The sequence below is a fragment of the Thalassophryne amazonica genome, unplaced genomic scaffold, assembly GCF_902500255.1.
Source record: "Thalassophryne amazonica unplaced genomic scaffold, fThaAma1.1, whole genome shotgun sequence".
Taxonomy (NCBI): Eukaryota; Metazoa; Chordata; class Actinopteri; order Batrachoidiformes; family Batrachoididae; genus Thalassophryne; species Thalassophryne amazonica.
This window is the reverse complement of record NW_022986442.1, coordinates 1-19,988: the sequence shown is the minus strand read 5'-3', so window position 1 is coordinate 19,988 and position 19,988 is coordinate 1. Positions and strand designations below refer to the sequence as shown.

The window sequence follows — 19,988 nt, the reverse complement described above, 5'->3', positions numbered from 1 at the left end:
CCAATTTATAAATCAGGAGATAAGAAAGTTGTGAGCAATTATAGACCAATTAGTATAATTCCTGTCTTCTCAAAAGTTATAGAAAAAATTGTTGCTGAACAGTTGACAGTACATCTTGAAGAAAATGACCTTCTGCATCCTTTGCAGTTCGGCTTCAGAAAAAAATCATTCGACTGAGACAGCTTGTTGTTACCTTCTGGAGTCAATCAAGTTGAGCCTTGATTCAGGAAAGGTGGTTGGCGCTATGTTTTTAGACCTGCGTAAGGCTTTTGACACAGTAAGTCACATGGTGTTATTTTCTAAATTAATAAAGTACAACCTCTCCATGGATACCCTTTGTTGGATAAAATCTTATCTACATGGCCACTCTCAGTGTGTACGTGTTAATGGCGCACTGTCACAGCTGTGAGCGTGCACCATGGGCGTACCACAAGGCTCTGTCCTGGGGCCACTGTTGTTCAGTCTATATATCAATGACCTCCCATCCGTGTGTGATGGTGTAGGTGTGCAGATGTACGCTGATGACACTGTCATTTACACGGATGGGAAGGACTCTGAACAAGTGGCAGCCAAATTATCAGTAGAAATGAACAAAATTTCTGATTGGCTTAATGACTCCTGCCTAACATTGAATGTAGAAAAAACTGCAACAATGTATTTCTCAATAAAACAAAATCTTAAAACCTCCCCCCTGGTGAAAGTGCAGGGTGAAACACTAAAAAATGTCAGAGTTCAAATATTTAGGCATAATTTTGGACTCAAAACTAACGTTTAACAACCATATAAAAAAGGTTTGTCACACGTTGAAATATAACTTGTCAAATTTCAGAGGTATAAGAAATTCGCTGAGCATCCAAAGAGCCAAAATCTACATGAATGCAATGATAATGTCTCACTTAACTTTTGGTATTTCTTACGTCTGTTGTTACGTCTGTTGTTCAAAATTATTAATAATATGGCTCCTCCACCGCTGAAAAGGTTTGCTACATTGACCTCTGACCAGAACAACAAGGTCCACATGCCAGGGTCAGTGTGGCATCCCCAAAAGAAAGACTGCACTCAGCCAATCAGCTTTTTCCTTTAAAACTATAACTGAATTGAATAAATTACCAATAGAGTTAAAACTATGTAAAGACTACACAAAGTTTAGCATTGATTTAAAAAAAAACATTTAATAACGACTCAGACATGTCGCCATTAATAATCTGATGGGGAGGGGATGGGGGGTGCGGGGTGTGTAGTTTATTTGTAATTATATTTATGTAGACTCAGGTGATATAGTGTTTTTTAATGGTTGATTAATATAGAATGTGTTTTAAATGTTTTTGCTATTGTGTATGTACATAGATTGTATTATTAGTGTGCATATAGAGTGCATTGTTTTATGATATGTTTTGTATGTCACAGGGACTGCAGATGGAAATGAGCTTTGAGAGCTATAGTCTGGTACAACGCATCTTTTTAATGTTTTATTGATTAATGCTTTTGTACATGGTCCCTGCCAAATAAACCAAAATAAATAAATAAATAAATAAATACATGTAATCTGTCTGTCCATAATCTCTGTAACCTGTCAATTTATAATCTCTCTCTGTAATCTGTCTGTCCACCATCTCTGAAATCTGTCCATATATAATATCTCACTGTAATCTGCGTGTCCATCATCTCTATAATCTGTGTTCATCGTCTCTGCAATCTGTCTGTTTATAATCTAACTCTGTAATATAGCTGTCCATCATCTCTGCAATCTGTTCATATATAATGTCTCTCAGTAATGTTTGTCCATCATCTCTGTAATATATCTGTCCATTATCTCTTTAATCTATCTGTTTATAATCTCTCTCTGTAATCTGTCTGTCCATCATCTCTGTAATATGTCTGTTTATAATCTCTCTTTCTGTAATCTGTCTGTCCACCATCTCTGAAATCTGTCCATATATAATATCTCACTGTAATCTGTGTGTCCATCATCTCTATAATCTGTGTTCATCGTCTCTGCAATCTGTCTTTTTATAATCTCTCTCTGTAATCTATCTGTCCATCATCTCTGCAGTCGGTCCACATATAATATCTCACTGTAATCTGTCTGTCCATCATCTCTGTAATCTGTGTGTCCATCATATCTGTAATTTGTCTGTTTATAATATATCTCTGTAATATAGCTGTCCATCATCTCTGCAATCTGTTCATATATAATGTCTCTCTGTAATCTGTTTGTCCATCATCTCTGTAATATATCTGTCCATCATCTCTGTAATCTGTGTGTCCATCATCTCTCTAATCTGTCTGTTTAGAATCTCTCTCTGTGATATGTGTCAAACATCTCTCTAACTGTAATCTGTCCAACATCTCTCTAACTGTAATCTGTCTGTCTGTTGTCATTCTCTGTAATCTTTCTGTTCATGATTTCTCTCTGTAACATGTCTGTCCATCCTCTCTGCAATCTGTCTGTCCATCATGTCTGTAATCTGTCTATTTATAATCACTCTGTAATCTGTCTGTCCATCATCTCTGCAATCTTTCTGTTTACAATATCACTGTCATCTATCTGTCCATCATCGCTGTAATCTGTGTCCATCATCTCTGTAATCTGTCTGTTTATAATATCTCTCTGTAATCTGTCTGTCCAGCATCCCTCTAACTGTAATCTGTCCAGCATCTCTCTAACTGTAAACTCTGTTATCGCTCTCTGTAATATTTCTGTTTGTAATTTCTCTCTGTAATATGTCTGTCCATCATCTCTGTAATCTGTCTGTTTATAATCTCTCTGTAATCTGTCTGTCCATCGTCTCTGTAATCTGTCTGTCCAGCAACTCTGACTGTAATCTGATTGTTTATAATCTCTCTCTGTAATCTGTCTGTCCATCATCTCTGTAATGTATCTGTCCAGCATCTCTGACTGGAATCTGTCTGTCCATTATCACTCTCTGTTATCTTTTTGTTCATAATTTCTCTCTGTTATATGTCTGTCCATCATCTCTGTAATCTGTTTATAATCTCTCTCTTTCATATGTCTGCCCATCATCTCTCTAACTGTAATCTGTCTGTCCATCATCTCTGAGTGTAATCTGTTTCTAATCTCTGTGATCCTGTCTGTCCACCATCTCTGTAATCTGTCCAGCATCTCTCTAACTGTAAACTCTGTTATCGCTCTCTGTAATATTTCTGTTTGTAATTTCTCTCTGTAATATGTCTGTCCATCATCTCTGTAATCTGTCTGTTTATAATCTCTCTGTAATCTGTCTGTCCATCGTCTCTGTAATCTGTCTGTCCAGCAACTCTGACTGTAATCTGATTGTTTATAATCTCTCTCTGTAATCTGTCTGTCCATCATCTCTGTAATGTATCTGTCCAGCATCTCTGACTGGAATCTGTCTGTCCATTATCACTCTGTTATCTTTTTGTTCATAATTTCTCTCTGTTATATGTCTGTCCATCATCTCTGTAATCTGTTTATAATCTCTCTCTTTCATATGTCTGCCCATCATCTCTCTAACTGTAATCTGTCTGTCCATCATCTCTGAGTGTAATCTGTTTCTAATCTCTGTGATCCTGTCTGTCCACCATCTCTGTAATCTGTCTGTCAGCATCTCTGACTGTAATCTGTCCATCCAATATCTCTCTCTGTAATCTGTCTGTCCAGCATCTCTGACTGTAATCTGTCCAGCCAGTATCTCTCTGTCTGTTATATTTCTGTTTATAATCTCTCTGTAATGTGTCTGTCCATCATCTCGGTAATCTGCCTGTTTATGATCTCTCTCTGCAATGTGTCTGTCCATCATCTCTGTCTGCATTCTGTCAGTTTATAATCTTTCTCTGTAATATGTCTGTCAGTCATCTCTGTCTGTATCCTGTCTGTTTTAATCACTCTATGTAATCTGTATGTCCAGTATCTCTAACTGTAATCTCTCTGTCCACCATCTCTGAGTGTAATCCGTCAGTTTATAATCTCTCTCTGTATTCTTTCTGTCCAGCATCTCAGACTGTAATCTATCTGTCCATCATCTCTTGTCTTTAATCTGTGTGTTTATAATCTCTCTCTGTTATCGGTCTGTCCAGCATCTCCGACTGTAATGTGTCTATCATCCCTGTTATCTGTCTGTTTATAATCTCTCTCTCTCTGTAATCTCGTTGTCCATCGTCTCTGTAATCAGTCTATTTATGATCTCTCTGTGTAATCTGTCTGTCCATCATCTCTATAATATGACTGTACATCTGTGTAATTTGTGTCCATCATCTCTGTAATATGTCTGTCCATCATCTCAATAATCTGTCTTTTTATAATGTCTCTCTGAAATCTGTCTGTACATCATCTCTGTAATATATCTGTCCATCATCTCTGTAATCTGGTTGTTTATAATATCTCTCTGTAATCTGTCTGTCCATCATTTCTGTAATCTGTTTGTTTCAAATCTCTCTCTGTAATTTGTGTCTCTATCATCTCTGTCGTCTGTCTGTCCATAACCTCTGTAATCTGTATGTCCATCATATCTGTAATATGTCTGTTTATAATCTCTATCTGTAATCTGTCTGTCAGTCATCTCTGTCTGTATTCTGTCTGTTTTAATCACTCTATGTAATCTGTATGTCCAGTATCTCTAACTGTAACTCTCTGTCCACCATCTCTGAGTGTAATCTGTTGGTTTGTAATCTCTCTCTGTATACTTTCTGTCCAGACTGTAATCTGTCTGTCCATCATCTCTTGTCTTTAATCTGTCTGTTTATAATCTCTCTCTGTTATCTGTCTGTCCAGCATCTCCGACTGTAATATGTCTGTCTATCATCCCTGTTATCTGTCTGTATATAATCTCTCTGTAATCTATCTATACATCATCTCTGCCATCTGTCCATTTTTAGTCTCCCTCTGTAATCTATCTGTTTGGGTATCTGTAATATGTGTGTCTGTCATCTGTGTAATTGGTCTGTTTATAATCTCTCTCTGTAGTCTGCCAGTCCATCAGCTCTGTAATCTGTCTGTTTCAAATCTTTTCCGTAATACACTTGTCCATCAACTCTGTCATCTGTCTGTCCATCACCTCTGCAATGTATGTGCATCATCTCTGGTATATGTTTATAATCTCTCTCTGTAATTTGATAGTTGATCATTTCTGCAATCTGTCCATCATCTCTGCAATTTGTCTGTTTATAATCTCTGTAATGTATCTATCCATCACCTCTGCCATCTATCCGTTTATAGTCTCTCTCTGTAATCTCTGTCCATTGTCTCTGTAATATGTCTGTCCAATATCTCTGTAATCGTCTGTTTATAATCTCTCTTTATAATCTGCCTGTCCATCAGCTCTGTAATCTGTCTGTTTCAAATATCTCTGTCATATGCTTCTCCATCATCTCAGTAATCTGTCTGTTTATAATGTCTTGTTGTGATCTGTATGTGCATCATGTCTGCTCTGTTTCAAATCTGTTTCTGTAATCTTTTGGTTGATCATTTCTGCAATCTGTTTGTCCATCATCTCTGTAATCTATCTGTTTAAAATCTCTCTCTGTAATCTGTCTCTCTATCATCTCTGTTGTCTGTCTGTCCATAACCTCTGTAATCTGTATGTCCATCATATCTGTAATATGTCTGTTTATAATCTCTATCTGTAATCTGTCTGTCTGTCAGAACTGTAATTTGTCTGTCCATTATCTCTCTCTGTAATGTTTCTGTTTATGTTTGTAATCTATTTGTCCATCATTTCTGTAATCTGTCTGTTTATAATCTCTCTCTCTCTCTCTGTAATCTGTCTGTCCAGCAACTCTGTAATTTTACTGTTTATATTATCTCTCTGTAATCTGTCTGTCCATCATCTCTGTAATGTATCTGTCCTGACTGTAATCTGTCTGTCCATTATCACTCTTTGTTATCTTTCTGTTCATAATTTCTCTCTGTCATATGTCTGTCCATCATCTCTCTCTGTAATCTGTGTGTTTACAATCACTCTATGTAATTGCATGCCCAGTGTCTCTAATTGTAATCTGTCTGTCCATCACCTCTGAGTGTAATCTGTCTGTTTATAATCTCTGTAATCCTGTCTGTCCATCATCTCTGCAATCTGTCTGTCCAGCATCTCAGACTGTAATCTGTCTGTCCATCATCTCTTGTCTTTAATCTGTCTGTTTATAATCTCTCTCTGTTATCTGTTTGTCCATCATCTCCGACTGTAATATGTCTGCCTATCATCCCTTTTATCTGTATATAATCTGTCTCTGTAATCTGTCTGTTCATCTGTAATATTTCTGTCCATCATCCCAGTCATGTGCCTGTTTATAATTTCTCTCTGTAATGTGTCTGTCCAGTATCTCTGACTGTAATCTGTCTGTCCATTATCTTTCTGTGTGTGTTTATCTCTCTGTAATCTATCTTCCCATCATCTCTGCAATCTGTCCATTTATAATCTCTCTCTGTAATCTTTCTGTCTATCATCTCTCTTGGTCATCTTTCTGTTTATAATCTCTCTCTGTAGTCTTTCTGTCTATAAAATCTCTCTGTAATCTATCTGTACATCATCTCCCTAATCTGTCTGTTTTTAATCTCTCTCTGTAATCTGTCTGTCCATCGTCTCTGTAATCTGTCCATCATCTCTGTTATCTGCCTGTCCATTATCTCAGTAATCTGTGTGTTTATAATATCTCTCTGTAATCTCTTTGTCCATCATCTCTGCAATCTGTCCATTTATAATTGCTCTCTGTAATCTGTTTGTCCATCATTTCTCTCTGTAATCTTTCTGTTTATAATCTCTCTCTGTAATCTGTCTATCCATAATCACTCTGTAATCTGTGTGTCCAATGTCGCTGTAATATGTCCATCATCTCTGTAATCTGTCCATTATTTTAGTAATCTCTGTGTTTGTAATATCTCTCTGTAATATATCCGTCCATCATCTCCGCAATCTGACCATTTATAATCTCTCTCTCTGTATTCTGTCTGCCCATCATCTCTCTAATCTGTCTGTTTATAATCTCTCTCTGTAATGTTTCTGTTCATCATTTCAGTAATATTTCTGTCCATCATCCCGGTAATCTTGTTTATAGTCTCTCTCTGTAATGTGTCTGTCCATTATCTCAATAATCTGTGTTTATAATATCTCTCTGTAATATATCTGTCCATCATTTCTGCAGTCTGTCCATTTATAATCTCTCTCTCTGTGTCTCTCTAATCGGTCTGTTCATCATCTCTCTCTGTAATCTTTCTGTCTATAATCTTTCTCTGTATTCTGTCTGCCCATCATCTCTCTAATCTGTCTGTTTATAATCTCTCTCTGTAATCTGTCTGTTCATCATCTCTGTAATATTTCTGTCCATCATCCCGGTAATCTTCTTGTTTATAGTCTCTCTCTGTAATGTACTCTACTGGTCTCTACTGGTGGTTGGCTGTCACTGCGGTATTGTATCACTTCCTGTTCCGGAGCACAGCGGTGTTTTTCTGTATCTGTTAGCTGTTTAATCTGCGTAGTTAGATTGATCTAGATAACTAGATAACGATTTGTTTCACAGTGTAATCTTCACGTGCCTTAACTAAAGCACTCCCTCTGCTGAATCACCTCATCTTTGTGTGTTTTTAGGAATCCGCTAGCTTAGCGCAGCTACTAGCTCTTAGCCGGTTTAGCATGGCGGCTTCTCCTGTCTCTCCCACACTTTTCTGCTCTGGGTGTGAAATTTTTAGTTATTCCTCGGCCTCCTTTAGCAGTAATGGTACTTGTAATAAGTGTAGCTTATTCGTAGCTTTGGAGGCCAGGCTGGGCGAATTGGAGACTCGGCTCCGCACCTTGGAAAATCCTACAGCTAGCCAGGCCCATGTAGTTGGTGTGGACCAAGGTAGCTTAGCTGCCGTTAGCTGTCCCCCAGCAGATCCCGAGCAGCTGGGAAAGCAGGCCGACTGGGTGACTGTGAGGAAGAAGAGTAGTTCCAAACAGAAGCCCCCTGTACACCACCAACCCGTTCACATCTCTAACCGTTTTTCCCCACTCGGCGACACACCCGCCGAGGAACAAACTCTGGTTATTGGCGACTCTGTTTTGAGAAATGTGAATTTAGCGACACCAGCAACCATAGTCAAACGTCTTCCGGGGGCCAGTGCAGGTGACACTGAAGGAAATTTGAAACTGCTAGCTAAGGCTAAGCGTAAATTTGATAAGATTGTAATTCACATCGGCAGTAATGACACCCGGTTACGCCAATCGGAGGTCACTAAAATTAATATTGAATCGTGTGTAACTTTGCAAAAACAATGTCGGACTCTGTAGTTTTCTCTGGGCCCCTCCCCAATCGGACCGGGAGTGACATGTTTAGCCGCATGTTCTCCCTGAATTTGGCTTGGCATTTGTCAAGTGTTCCCTGTAACACTTGGCTCTCTGTTGGGACTGTTTACACTGAGACTGCTACCTGCTGCTTTGGACTTGAATTAACAGTCTTTTTCAAGACTTTTTTACTTTTTTACCTTTTTACTTTTTTTTTTTTTTTTTTACTTTTTTACTGTGCTCCAACGCCTAAGGAAGACCTCTAACGGTCGAAACATCGCGACGGAGCACTTTTATCTGCTAACTTTCATCAGCGTTGGCAAGCTAACTAGCTTGCTAACGCTTTCGTTTTTTATTATTTTATTTTTTTTCTCTTTTAGCACTGTTGTCGTGCGTTCGCTGTTGTCGTGCGTTGCCTGTGCTGCTTCATGGCCTGTTTGGTGCCTTGATTGGGGCACTCCTTCTGCTGAATCACCTTTAAATTATTTACACATTATTCACTTTGTGTGTTTTTAGGAATCCGCTAGGTTGCGTAGCTACTAGCTCTTAGCCGATTTAGCATGGCGGCTTCTCCTGTCTCTCCCGTACTTTTCTGCTCTGGGTGTGAAATGTTTAGTTATTCCTCGGCCTCCTTTAGCAGTAACGGTACTTGTAATAAGTGTAGCTTATTCGTAGCTTTGGAGGCCAGGCTGGGCGAATTGGAGACTCGGCTCCGCACCGTGGAAAATTCTACAGCTAGCCAGGCCCCTGTAGTCGGTGCGGACCAAGGTAGCTTAGCCGCCGTTAGTTCCCCCCTGGCAGATCCCGGGCAGTCGGGAAAGCAGGCTGACTGGGTGACTGTGAGGAGGAAGCGTAGCCCTAAACAGAAGCCCCGTGTACACCGTCAACCCGTTCACATCTCTAACCGTTTTTCCCCACTCGACGATACACTCGCCGAGGATCAAACTCTGGTTATTGGCGACTCTGTTTTGAGAAATGTGAAGTTAGCGACACCAGCAACCATTGTCAATTGTCTTCCGGGGGCCAGAGCAGGCGACATCGAAGGACATTTGAAATTGCTGGCTAAGGCTAAGCGTAAATTTGGTAAGATTGTAATTCACGTCGGCAGTAATGACACTCGGTTACGCCAATCGGAGGTCACTAAAATTAACATTAAATCGGTGTGTAACTTTGCAAAAACAATGTCGGACTCTGTTGTTTTCTCTGGGCCCCTCCCCAATCGGACCGGGAGTGACATGTTTAGCCGCATGTTCTCCTTGAATTACTGGCTGTCTGAGTGGTGTCCAAAAAATGAGGTGGGCTTCATTGATAATTGGCAAAGCTTCTGGGGAAAACCTGGTCTTGTTAGGAGAGACGGCATCCATCCCACTTTAGAGGGAGCAGCTCTCATTTCTAGAAATCTGGCCAATTTTCTTGGATCCTCCAAACTGTGACTGTCCAGCGTTGGGACCAGGAGGCAGAGCTGTGGTCTTATACACCTCTCTGCAGCTTCTCTCCCCCTGCCATCCCCTCATTACCCCATCCCCGTAGAGACGGTGCCTGCTCCCAGGCCACCAATAACCAGCAAAAATCTATTTAAGCATAAAAATTCAAAAAGAAAAAATAATATAGCACCTTCAACTGCACCACAGACTAAAACAGTTAAATGTGGTCTATTAAACATTAGGTCTCTTTCTTCTAAGTCCCTGTTGGTAAATGATATAATAATTGATCAACGTATTGATTTATTCTGCCTAACAGAAACCTGGTTACAGCAGGATGAATATGTTAGTTTAAATGAGTCAACACCCCCGAGTCACACTAACTGTCAGAATGCTCGTAGCACGGGCCGGGGTGGAGGATTAGCAGCAATCTTCCATTACAGCTTATTAATTAATCAAAAACCCAGACAGAGCTTTAATTCATTTGAAAACTTGACTCTTAGTCTTGTCCATCCAAATTGGAAGTCCCAAAAACCAATTTTATTTGTTATTATCTATCGTCCACCTGGTCGTTACTGTGAGTTTCTCTGTGAATTTTCAGACCTTTTGTCCGACTTAGTGCTTAGCTCAGATAAGATAATTATAGTGGGCGATTTTAACATCCACACAGATGCTGAGAATGACAGCCTCAACACTGCATTTAATCTATTATTAGACTCAATTGGCTTTGCTCAAAATGTAAATGAGTCCACCCACCACTTTAATCATATCTTAGATCTTGTTCTGACTTATGGTATGGAAATTAAAGACTTAACAGTATTCCCTGAAAACCCCCTTCTGTCTGATCATTTCTTAATAACATTTACATTTACTCTGATGGACTACCCAGCAGTGGTGAATAAGTTTCATTACACTAGAAGTCTTTCAGAAAGCGCTGTAACTAGGTTTAAGGATATGATTCCTTCTTTATGTTCTTCAATGCCATATACCAACACAGTGCAGAGTAGCTACCTAAACTCTGTGAGTGAGATAGATTATCTCATCAATAGTTTTACATCCTCATTGACCACAACTTTGGACGCTGTAGCTCCTCTGAAAAAGAGAGCCTTAAATCAGAAGTGCCTGACTCCGTGGTATAACTCACAAACTCGCAGCTTAAAGCAGATAACCCATAAGTTGGAGAGGAAATGGCGTCTCACTAATTTAGAAGATCTTCACTTAGCCTGAAAAAGAGTCTGTTGCTCTATAAAAAAGCCCTCCGTAAAGCTAGGACATCTTACTACTCATCGCTAATTGAAGAAAATAAGAACAACCCCAGGTTTCTTTTCAGCACTGTAGCCAGGCTGACAAAGAGTCAGAGCTCTATTGAGCTCAGTATTCCATTAACTTTAACTAGTAATGACTTCATGACTTTCTTTGCTAACAAAATTTTAACTATTAGAGAAAAAATTACTCATAGCCTTCCCAAAGACATATCTTTATGTTCGACTGCTTTCAGTAATGCTGGTATTTGGTTAGACTCTTTCTCTCCAATTGTTCTGTCTGAGTTATTTTCATTAGTCACTTCCTCCAAACCATCAACATGTCTATTAGACCCCATTCCTACCAGGCTGCTCAAGGAAGCCCTACCATTAATTAATGCTTCGATCTTAAATATGAGCAATCTATCTTTATTAGTTGGCTATGTACCACAGGCTTTTAAGGTGGCAGTAATTAAACCATTACTTAAAAAGCCATCACTTGACCCAGCTATCTTAGCTAATTATAGGCCAATCTCCAACCTTCCTTTTCTCTCAAAATTTCTTGAAAGGGTAGTTGTAAAACAGCTAACTGATCATCTGCAGAGGAATGGTCTATTTGAAGAGTTTCAGTCAGGTTTTAGAATTCATCATAGTACAGAAACAGCATTAGTGAAGGTTACAAATGATCTTCTTATGGCCTCAGACAGTGGACTCATCTCTGTGCTTGTCCTGTTAGACCTCAGTGCTGCTTTTGATACTGTTGACCATAAAATTTTATTACAGAGATTAGAGCATGCCATAGGTATTAAAGGCACTGTGCTGCAGTGGTTTGAATCATATTTATCTAATAGATTACAATTTGTTCATGTAAATGGGGAATCTTCTTCACGGACTAAGGTTAATTATGGAGTTCCACAAGGTTCTGTGCTAGGACCGATTTTATTCACTTTATACATGCTTCCCTTAGGCAGTATTATTAGAAAGCATTGCTTAAATTTTCATTGTTACGCAGATGATACCCAGCTTTATCTATCCATGAAGGCAGAGGACACACACCAATTAGTTAAACTGCAGGAATGTCTTTCAGACATAAAGACATGGATGACCTCTAATTTCCTGCTTTTAAATTCAGATAAAACTGAAGTTATTGTACTTGGCCCCACAAATCTTAGAAACATGGTGTCTAACCAGATCCTTACTCTGGATGGCATTACCCTGACCTCTAGTAATACTGTGAGAAATCTTGGAGTCATTTTTGATCAGGATTTGTCCTTCAATGCGCATATTAAGCAAATATGTAGGACTGCTTTTTTACATTTGCGCAATATCTCTAAAATTAGAAAGGTTTTGTCTTAGAGTGATGCTGAAAAACTAATTCATGCATTTATTTCCTCTAGGCTGGACTATTGTAATTCATTATTATCAGGTTGTCCTAAAAATTCCCTGAAAAGCCTTCAGTTAATTCAAAATGCTGCAGCTAGAGTACTGACGGGGACTAGAAGGAGAGAGCATATCTCACCCATATTGGCCTCTCTTCATTGGCTTCCTGTTAATTCTAGAATAGAATTTAAAATTCTTCTTCTTACTTATAAGGTTTTGAATAATCAGGTCCCATCTTATCTTAGGGACCTCATAGTACCATATCACCCCAATAGAGCGCTTCGCTCTCAGACTGTAGGCTTACTTGTAGTTCCTAGGGTTTGTAAGAGTAGAATGGGAGGCAGAGCCTTCAGCTTTCAGGCTCCTCTCCTGTGGAACCAGCTCCCAATTCAGATCAGGGAGACAGACACCCTCTCTACTTTTAAGATTAGTCTTAAAACTTTCCTTTTTGCTAAAGCTTATAGTTAGGGCTGGATCAGGTGACCCTGAACCATCCCTTAGTTATGCTGCTATAGACGTAGACTGCTGGGGGGTTCCCATGATGCACTGAGTGTTTCTTTCTCTTTTTGCTCTGTATGCACCACTCTGCATTTAATCATTAGTGATTGATCTCTGCTCCCCTCCACAGCATGTCTTTTTCCTGGTTCTCTCCCTCAGCCCCAACCAGTCCCAGCAGAAGACTGCCCCTCCCTGAGCCTGGTTTTGCTGGAGGTTTCTTCCTGTTAAAAGGGAGTTTTTCCTTCCCACTGTCGCCAAGTGCTTGCTCATACGGGGTCATTTTGACCGTTGGGGTTTTTCTGTAATTATTGTATGGCTTTTGCCTTACAATATAAAGCGCCTTGGGGCAACTTTTTGTTGTGATTTGGCGCTATATAAATAAAATTGATTTGATTTGATTAATGTGTCTGTCCAGCATCTCTGAATGTAATCTATTTTAATCTCTCTCTGTAATATGTCTGTCCATCCTTTCTGCAATCTGTCTCTTTATAATCTCTCTGTAATCTGTCTGTCCATCATGTCTGCAACCTGTCCATTATCTCTGTAATCTGTCTGTCCATTATCTCAATAATCTGTTTATAATATCTCTGTAATATATCTGTCCATCATTTCTGCAGTCTGTCCATTTTTCATCTCACTCTCTCTCTCTCTAATCTGTCTGTTCGTCATCTCTCTCTGTAATCTTTCTGTCTATAATCTCTCTCTGCAGTCTGTCTGTCCATCATCACTGCAATCTGTCCATTTATAATCTCTCGTTGTAATCTGTCTGTCCATAATCTCTCCCTGTAATCTTTCTGTTTATAATCTCTCTCTGTAATCTGTCTATCCAGCATCTCCGACTGTAATCTGTCTGTCCATCATCTCTGTCTGTTTATAATCTCTCAGTAATCTGTCTGTCCATCATTTCTGTAAACTGTCTGTTTATAATTTCTCTCTCTCTGTAATCTCTCTGTCCATCATCTCTGGAATATTTCTACCCATCAATCAGCTTGTTTATAATCTCTCTGTAATGTGTCTGTCCAGCATCTCTGACTGTAATCTGTTTTAATCTCTCTCTGTAATATGTCTGTCTATCCTCTCTGCAATCTGTCTGTTTCCATTGTCTCTGTAATATGTCCATCATCTCTGTAATCTGTCTGTCCACTATCTCAATAATCTGTGTGTTTATAATATCTCTCTGTAAAGTGTGTCCAGCATCTCTGACTGTAATCTGTCTGTTTATAATCTCTCTCTGTAAAATGTCTGTGTTATGGATACGACGTGGATTGAGGAGCGGTCCAGTATCTGACTGAACCCAGCATGAAATAATCAGAAGCAGTTCCAAAAAGAAAACACATTTATTTTCTCCCTTTGTGCTATACATGAAATACTAAATAATTAGAGTTCTGGTGAGGTGAAAAGGCGGCGCGCTCTCTCAGCGTCTCAACAGTCGGAGTCCGAACGTTCAGGACTCAGGAGTTCCGCCAACACCCCCCCCCCCAGGTGACTTTCCCAGACTGTACTCTGCGAAGGAGGAACAGAGATGAGATTATTCAACACTTATTACTACGAAATATTGTTTAGAGGCAAACTTATCAGCTACACGTTTAGGTCTGGTTTCAAACTTAGTTCAAAGAGGCTGCTGCTCACAGCTAGTGGAGGATCATTAATCCGCACGCCACTGCCGTGAGGAGCACGCCAAACAATTTCCACCAGTAATTACTTATAGCTGCGTATAAACGCCAATTTACATTCACGGATAAACTTTTCAGAATATTCACCTCTGTCGTGTGCTGACAACGTTTGTCTCTCACCCTCGTCCTCCTTCACAGGCATGATGTCAGACTCTGAAACGGCCCTCAGCGTCCCCACACGGTCGTCACAAGGTCGTATTCTCCGGCAATCTTATCCAACTCACTGCTGGTTTAAATGTAGTTCTTCATCACTACATTAGTACCAGCTGGAAGTCCTCAGATCTGCACGTGAACATCACAGGTGTCGTGGATTGTCATGATAGAGAGCCGCACGAGAATGCAACAGGTGCAGCCAATCATCGTAACAGAGGAGAGAGACTCTTCTGCAGCACATTTTCCTCAGAGAACAGTCCCAAATCACCTGGGAAGGAAAATAAACACAAAACAACCCAACCTTGTCCAGCCAAACCCCCCCCCCCCCAACACACAACAGTACCCCCCCGTCAACGGGAAGCCTCCCGGCGACCGCACAAACCAGACCCAAAAACAACCCCACACATCAAAGGCCAAAGCAGAAGAAGGGCAGAGATCACAGCAGGCAGCAGAGCCGGGACATGCGGTAGAAAGGCTGGCCGGCATCAAAACAAAAAAAACCATCCCGAAACAACCCCAAACACAAAAACAAAACACAAAAAAAGGCCCCCAGCATCCCCCCCAGAAAGTACCACAAACATACCCCAGGGAAGCACACCGGGGTAAACACAAAAGAAAAACACAATACCCAACCCAACACCCCCCCCCAGAGGGCCGTCCCATCAAACCCTGGGGAGGAACAAAAAACACACAAACCTAAAAACCCCAACAAAACCCCCCAACACACTAGAACACAGGTCAAAGGAAAAAACAAACAACGCCTTCCCCTAACATGTGGAGCCCGACTTCCCCCAGGGGACCTCATCGTCAACCCCAGGAGCAACGACCACGGCAGGAGCCATCCAGGAATCCCCAGGCATACACGGGAGCCTTAATGTCCCCCAGAGGACCGTCCCATCAAACCCCAGGAGACACCCCCACAACCCAGGAACCCCACCCCAGCCCAACACGGCCGGTCAGCCCCACAGTCAACCTCCCTCCCAGAGGACCATCCCATCAAACCCCAGGGGGAAACAGGAGGAAACAAAAACCCCAAACCCCCAGGGATTTCCAAAAACACCCCAGGAGCAAACAAAAACTACAGAAAGCCCCATTGACCTCCCCAGCACCCCGAAAGACCCTCCAGGTCCGTCGGGAAACACGTCGTGGCAATCTGCACAGGACTACTAAGCCGGAGAAGCCAATAGGAAAAACGCAACCCAGCTCCACCCCCAAGGGCAGGGGAAAACCGGCAAGACGGCCGGTGTTGACCCCCCGACTATACTCCAGCCTACCGGGAGGGGTGGGCAGCGGAAAAAGCGTACGGCACTGATCGGCCCCACCGCTCCGACTGGAGTATATCCCCACTGCCCGACACCTCAGCAATGCCAATGGCGAACGGTCAGAGGCACGCTGAGGCTGGAGAGGAACCAGGAAACAACTAAATCTAAGAAAAGAGCCCTGGACCCCCCCCAGGTGCAGAGGTCCTCATGGGAATGCCCAGCAACCAACCTGCCCCACCCCACAACACCAAAGACGAATGGCCAGAAGTGTGTGAGGCTGGGGTTAGGGGACAGGGAAATAAAAACGAACAAAATAAAACGACCCATTCCGCCAACAAAAATTAAATAACTATAAACAAAAAAAAAAAAAAACACACGCTTACCTGAGTCCAAATGAACTCCGACCAGCCAGCCTGTTCACCCCACCAAAACTACCTCAAGTGCTATACACAAAACCTGGTTTACAAAAACTCCCATTTATATCCCACAAAAATGTCCATAAAACACCTGGAGCCATGTTATGATGCTGTCTCCTGACGCTCGTTTGACCGGGGCAATATGGCTGTTCTGACCCTTCCAAGTTGCATTGGCTCGTCCACTAGAGGAGCTAGAGGTCCCGTCGGAGGAGTCTCAGAGGAACAAAGAAGAGGCGGTCTGGACTTATGTCGGGGAAAACCCCGAGACAAAACACCCCGCTCGGACACTCGCCCTCTCTCTTGTCCACGCTCCTTAATCCGATTGTCTAGACGAATAACCAAGGATATTAACTCATCTAAATCCTTCGGTTCATCACGGATGGCTAGCTCATCTTTCAGGGAGTCATTCAACCCGTCTACAAACAGCCCCCTCAAAGCAGCAGCATTCCAACCAGACTGAGCGGAAAAGATTCGAAAATCCACAGAATAATCAGCTGCGCTTCGTCGCCCCTGTTGGAGGTTCAGCAATCGCTGAACCACGGCATTTGTTTTCATCTCCAGGTGCTTCTGGACTTTTTCCTGAAATGGAACTGCTTCTGCCGCTGGGTCCATATTGGTTTGGCCGAAGAATTCTGTTATGGATTAGACGCGGATTGAGGAGCGGTCCAGTATCTGACTGAACCCAGCATGAAATAATCAGAAGCAGTTCCAAAAAGAAAACACATTTATTTTTCTCCTTTGTGCTATACATGAAATACTAAATAATTAGAGTTCTGGTGAGGTGAAAAGGCGGCGCTTTCTCAGCGTCTCAACAGTCGGAGCCGGAACGTTCAGGACTCAGTAGTTCCGCCAACACCCCCCCCCCCCCCCCCCCCTCTGCGAAGGAGGAACAGAGATGAGATTATTCAACACTTATTACTACAAAACATTGTTTAGAGGCAAACTTATCAGCTACATGTTTAGGTCTGGTTTCAAACTTAGTTCAAAGAGGCTGCTGCTCACAGCTAGTGGAGGATCATTAATCCGCACGCCACTGCCGTGAGGAGCACGCCACACAATTTCCACCAATAATTACTTATAGCTGCGTATAAACGCCAATTTACATTCACGGATAAACTTTTCAGAATATTCACCTCTGTCGTGTGCTGACAACGTTTGTCAGCACACTCAACATCATCTCACTCCATAAAGACCAGACGTCAACTCCACCTTGTTGCCGAGATATCGTACTTCATTGGAGGTAATATACTCAGCCGTTTGTGTTTTACACATCAATCTGTATATTGTGAGTCTTTGCAGGAGTACCTATTATCCTCTGTCTGCGGGAGCTGATTGAGTGCTGGACTGCACTCTTTTCCCCTGAGGAATCACTGCGGTACTCTGCTACATATTGAGTGAGAGGTGGAGGTGGCATTCCCACCGTTGTTGTTACGGGGTGTACACACACCCACACTTGACTGTCTTTATTCTCGCCAGCAGTACCAGATCTGACAGTCGGGGATGGTGATCACCTGGGAATTCGGGACTTGGCGGCTCCAGTATTCACCAGGTTCGGTGGCGGCGAAAATCGTGTGGTTCCGGCTCTTCTCAGGACAGACGTCTTCTATCCTCGAGCCTGCCCACACGTTACCTTTGTGGATTGACTGTAATCATATTCTGAGATTGTCTGTATGTTCGTTGTGCTCCTTCACAACATTAAATTGTTAATTTTTGGCTCATCTATTGACCGTTCATTTGCGCCCCCTGTTGTGGGTCCGTGTCACTACACTTTCACAACAGGATATCTCGGCCAGCGTCATGGACTCCGAGGGGCGTCACCCGGCTGTTGAATGACCAATGGGAGAGCAGGGAGCGCAGGCGTCTGCAGGAGGCGTGATTGGTGAGCTGCAGCACATTCTCACCGCCTTTATGGCTCGGTTGGATCAAATAACCGAGCAAAACATCCTCCTGAACCGCAGGGTGGAGGCTCTCTCCGCGCAGGTGGCGGCGAGCGCTCAGGGCGCTGCTGCAGCTCCTCCTCCTGCCGACCCTGTGCAGGATATGAACGTTCCAGTGGTGGTTCAACGACCCCTCCCACCATCCCCTGAAGCATACATAAGCCCTCCTGAGCTGTACGGAGGTTGTGTGGAGACGTGCGCGGACTTTCTCATGCAGTGTTCGCTCGTCTTCGCACAACATCCCGTCATGTACTTGGCCCCACAAATCTTAGAAACATGGTGTCTAACCAGATCCTTACTCTGGATGGCATTACCCTGACCTCTAGTAATACTGTGAGAAATCTTGGAGTCATTTTTGATCAGGATATGTCATTCAAAGCGCACATTAAACAAATATGTAGGACTGCTTTTTTGCATTTACGCAATATCTCTAAAATCAGAAAGGTCTTGTCTCAGAGTGATGCTGAAAAACTAATTCATGCATTTATTTCCTCTAGGCTGGACTATTGTAATTCATTATTATCAGGTTGTCCTAAAAGTTCCCTAAAAAGCCTTCAGTTAATTCAAAATGCTGCAGCTAGAGTACTGACGGGGACTAGAAGGAGAGAGCATATCTCACCCATATTGGCCTCTCTTCATTGGCTTCCTGTTAATTCTAGAATAGAATTTAAAATTCTTCTTCTTACTTATAAGGTTTTGAATAATCAGGTCCCATCTTATCTTAGGGACCTTGTAGTACCATATCACCCCAATAGAGCGCTTCGCTCTCAGACTGCAGGCTTACTTGTAGTTCCTAGGGTTTGTAAGAGTAGAATGGGAGGCAGAGCCTTCAGCTTTCAGGCTCCTCTCCTGTGGAACCAGCTCCCAATTCAGATCAGGGAGACAGACACCCTCTCTACTTTTAAGATTAGGCTTAAAACTTTCCTTTTTGCTAAAGCTTATAGTTAGGGCTGGATCAGGTGACCCTGATCCATCCCTTAGTTATGCTGCTATAGACTTAGACTGCTGGGGGGTTCCCATGATGCACTGTTTCTTTCTCTTTTTGCTCTGTATGCACCACTCTGCATTTAATCATTAGTGATCGATCTCTGCTCCCCTCCACAGCATGTCTTTTTCCTGGTTCTCTCCCTCAGCCCCAACCAGTCCCAGCAGAAGACTGCCCCTCCCTGAGCCTGGTTCTGCTGGAGGTTTCTTCCTGTTAAAAGGGAGTTTTTCCTTCCCACTGTAGCCAAGTGCTTGCTCACAGGGGGTCGTTTTGACCGTTGGGGTTTTACATAATTATTGTATGGCCTTGCATTACAATATAAAGCGCCTTGTAAAAAAATTGATTGATTGATTGATGTACGCGTCGGATGCTAGTAAAATAGCTTATGTGATTGCTCTGCTTCGGGGTAAGGCACGCGCCTGGGCTACGGCGCTCTGGGAACAGAACTCACGGTTGTTATCAGCATACACTGGGTTTGTGGGGGAGTTCAGAACAGTGTTTGATCACCCTAACAGAGGAGAGACCGCTTCTACAATGCTGCTGTCAATGCGACAGGGGCACCGGTGTGCAGCCGAATATGCAGTCGACTTCCGCATCGCGGCTGCGAGGTCCGGCTGGAATAACGTTGCGCTCCGCGCCGCCTTCATAAACGGACTGTCATTGGTCCTGAAGGAGCATCTGGTAGCTAAGGAGGAACCGCGGGATTTAGATGGGCTTATCGATCTCGTTATACGGTTAGACAATCGGTTGGAGGAACGCCGTCGGGAGCGAGGCGAAGGACGTGG

At 42.3% G+C, this 19,988-nt stretch overlaps 1 long non-coding RNA gene across 1 annotated transcript; it reads left to right on the top strand.

The window, feature by feature from the left end:
- Positions 1–436: 436 nt before the first annotated feature.
- On the top strand, positions 437–19,591 carry LOC117506204. The gene is made up of 4 exons (XR_004559401.1): positions 437–580; positions 11,336–11,343; positions 13,009–13,011; positions 19,578–19,591. It is a non-coding gene; the product is annotated as an uncharacterized LOC117506204 (long non-coding RNA).
- The last annotated feature ends 397 nt before the right edge of the window (positions 19,592–19,988 follow it).